The 3930-nt window shown below is 40.8% G+C and overlaps 1 non-coding gene across 1 annotated transcript; it reads left to right on the top strand.

Annotated features, from left to right (window-relative positions):
* Positions 1–3436: 3436 nt before the first annotated feature.
* LOC113002244 (small nucleolar RNA R71) lies at positions 3437–3543 on the top strand. The gene has a single exon (XR_003267788.1). It is a non-coding gene; the product is annotated as a small nucleolar RNA R71 (small nucleolar RNA).
* The last annotated feature ends 387 nt before the right edge of the window (positions 3544–3930 follow it).

Genomic DNA, 3930 nt, shown 5'->3' with positions numbered 1-3930 from the left:
TCCATCGGATCAACCTAGGCTTTGAATTAGCCTTCTTCAACAAGTACTTTAGAGCTGCATGGTTAGTATAAACAATAATGCGAGTACCAAGCAAATAAGAATGAAAAATTCGCTTGGGCAACATCTAAAGTCCTAGAAGCATAATATATCACCCTAGGCAATTTATCAATTTTCTGAGCTAGGACAGCCCCCAATGCTTAATTTGATGCATCACACATAAGCTCAAAAGGGGTTGTCCAGTCGGGTGCCTGGATGATGGGGGTGGTAGTCAGTACTCTTTTAAGGCAATCAAAAGCCTCTTTGCATTTATCATTAAAGTCAAACTCCACCTCCTTTTGCAACAAGTTGGATAGTGGAAGGGATACTTTGCTAAAATCTCTTATAAAGCGCCTGTAGAATCCTGCATGACCAAGAAAAGATCGCACCTCTCGAATGCAAGAGGGGTAAGGCAATTGTGAAATAACATAAATTTTTGCAGGATCTACTTCAATGCCCTTATTGGAAATAATGTGGCCTAAAACTATACCTTGCTCAACCATAAAATGACATTTTTCAAAATTTAGAACAAGGTTAGTTTCAATGCATCTATTCCAAACCTTTTCCAGACTATCCAAACAAACATCAAAAGAGGATCCATATACAGTGAAATCATCCATAAACACCTCTATGCAATTTTCCAAAAAGTCACCGAAAATACTGGTCATGCACCGCTGGAAGGTACCAGGGGCATTGCACAGGTTGAAAGGCATCCTCCTATAAGGGGCAAGTGAATGTGGTTTTTTCCCTGATCCTCAAGAGCAATAGTGATTTGCATATAACCAGAGAGACCATCAAGGAAACAGTAGTGAGATTTTCCTGCCAGGCGTTCAAGCATCTGGTCAATGAATGGCAGGGGAAAATGGTCCTTTTTGGTAACCTGGTTCAGCCTCCCATAGTCGATGCAGACTCTCCAACTGTTCTGCACCCGAGTAGGAATCAGCTTCTCCTTCTCATTTTTTATCACGGTGAGGCCGGTTTTCTTCGGAACTACTTGGACAGGACTCACCCATTGGCTATTGGAGATAGGATAAATGATTCCAGCTTGCAAAAGCTTGGTTACCTCCTTCTTCACTACATCAAGAATCACCGGGTTGAGTCTTCTCTGTGGCTGTCTTACTGGTTTAGCCCCATCCTCTAAATTTATCCGATGCATACATGTGGATGGGCTAATACTAGGAATGTCCGCCATGGTCCAGCCTATAGCCTTCTTATGCTTCTTGAGAACATATAATAGCTTTTCCTCTTGCTCATCAGCAAGGGAGGCAGATATAATTACTTGAAAACTTTTGCTATCATCCAAGTAAGCATATTTTAAATTTGATGGCAGAGACTTCAATTCTGGTGTGGGTGGCTGGATAGTGGTTGAAAGAGATGGTTTCTCAGCCTGTACCTCATAAAGAAAGTCAAAGGTATATGTGCTTCCTGAAACATGGTTAGTTCTATCTGACTCTAGAAAATCAATCTCAAGAGGAAAAACATCACCAGACATGTAATCAATATCAAATTCAGATTCACTCTCAGCATCAAATTCAGACATATGATCAAGTACAAATTCATATTCAATGCATGAAGAGTGACAGACATGCAGATTAGAATGAAGATCAGTCATGTATTCATCAACATTATGGTCAATTATTTCAGCATGAAATACAAAAAGATCTTCAAATGGGTGTTTCATAGCATCAAGAAAATTAAAATGAACAGTTATATCACCAAACTCCATAAATAGTGTGCCTGCATATACATCTATCTTAGTTCTAGTAGTTTTCATAAAAGGTCTGCCTAGAATGATGGGAACTGATCCTTGAGAAAATCCCTCCTCCATATTCAAAATATAAAAATCAACAGGGAAAATCAGTTCACCAACTCTAACTAAGACATCCTCTATGAAACCAGCATGATAGGCAACACTTCTATTAGCTAAATGATTCACCACATCAGTTGACTGCAAAGGACCAAGAGATAGGGAATTAAAAATAGACAGAGGCATAACACTAACAGAAGCTCCTAAATCTAGCATGGCATTGTCAAACTTACTATTCCTTATAATACAAGGTATGCAGAATGTACCTGGATCTTTACATTTTTCAGGGATTTGGGGGACAGATTTACCAATCAATGCGGAGACATTTCTGCCCATGCAAATTCTTTCACTTCCTTTAAGCTTTCGCTTATGAGTGCACAACTCTTTCAAGAATTTAACATAGCTTGGAATTTGCTTTATTGCATCTAGCAGAGGTATGTTTACCTCTACTCTTCTAAATGTTTCCAAGATCTCCTTCTCTGCTTCTTCCATTTTTTTTGTTGGAAATTGCTCTTGGAGGGAATGGAAGAGGGATATGCTGCTTCTGTAAGTCAGAATTACCAGTGGAAGATTCACCTGCATAGAAATTGTTAGGCAACTTACTCTTTAAATTTTTGTCATCGTCTTTTTCTGGAGTAGAGTGAAGTTGGGCAGGTTCATTTGTGGATGAGGAAGATGTTGCTGATTGAGGTCCTTGACACTGCTTTCCCGACCTCAATGTAATGGCACTCACATTTTTGGGATTCTGGACAGATTGAGAAGGTAAATCTGTTAGAATTTTGGGACTGTTGTTGATTTAACTATGTAGCCAATTGTCCCATATGATTAGTTAAGCTCTGAATAGAGGCTCTGGTCTCTTGTTGAAACTGCATGTTTTGCATAGTCATTTGCCTCACAAGTTCTTCAAGGGAAGGTTGCGGAGGAGTCTCAACTGTTTCCTATTTCTGGGGTTGTTGCTACTTTTGTTGTTGTTGCTGGATTGGTGAAGGAACGTATGGTCTGCTTGGGCTAGAAGCATTCTGAAAATAAGGTTGTTGTTGTTGTTGCTGCTGTTGTGAAGGACTCGACCATCTAAGGTTGGGATGATTCCTCCACCCAGGATTGTACCTGTTGCTGGAGAGGTCATAATTGTTCTGTTGTGACTGATTTTGCTGCTGAGGTTGAGGAGGTCTATTGTAGATGTTTGTAGCATAAGCTTCAGGCTGTTCAATTGTTTCAGATTGCTGCACAGAAGGGCAAAGGTCTGTGTGGTTGTCGGCAAAGGAGCATAAACCACAGAGTCTTACGACAGGTACAAATTTTTGATTCATGGCCAGTTGGGTTACCAAGTTAACCAAGGCATCTAGTTTACCTTCAAGCTTCTTAGTTTCAGATGATGCAGATGAGTTTGTGGTTACCTCATGCACCCCTCTAATGACTATAGCATCATTTCTGGCGCTAAACTGTTGGGAGTTGGAAGCCATCTTCTCAATTAAATTCCTGGCTTTAGCAGGGGTCATGTCTTCAAGGGCTCCACCACTGGCAGCATCTATCATACCTCTCTCCATGTTACTGAGTCCTTCATAAAAATATTGGAGAAGAAGCTGCTCTGAAATCTGGTGGTGAGGGCAACTGGCACATATTTTTTTAAATCTCTCCCAGTATTCATATAGGCTCTCTCCACTGAGTTGCCTAATGCCTGAAATATCCTTTCTGATGGTCGTGGTCCTGGAAGCAGGGAAATTTTTTTCTAAGAATACTCTCTTGAGGTCATCCCAGCTCGTGATGGACCTTGGAGCAAGGTAATATAGCCAGTCCTTTAACACTCCCTCTAAAGAATGAGGAAAGGCCTTCTGGAATATGTGATCCTCCTGGACATCTTTTGGTTTCATGGTGGAACAGACAATATGGAATTCTTTCAGATGTTTGTGCGGGTCTTCACCTAAAAGGCCATGAAACTTTGGAAGCAAATGGATCAGTCCAGTTTTAAGAACATATGGGACATCCTCATCAGGGTATTGGATGCACAAGCTTTCGTAGGTGAAATCAGGTGCAACCATTTCCCTTAGAGTCCTCTCACGGGGTGGAGGTTGTGCCATGTTCTCATA

Source organism: Glycine max, chromosome 7 (genome assembly GCF_000004515.6).
Source record: "Glycine max cultivar Williams 82 chromosome 7, Glycine_max_v4.0, whole genome shotgun sequence".
In the NCBI taxonomy this organism is placed as follows: Eukaryota; Viridiplantae; Streptophyta; class Magnoliopsida; order Fabales; family Fabaceae; genus Glycine; species Glycine max.
The sequence above is the reverse complement of the archived record's forward strand: the minus strand, read 5'-3'. Positions and strand labels throughout refer to the sequence as shown.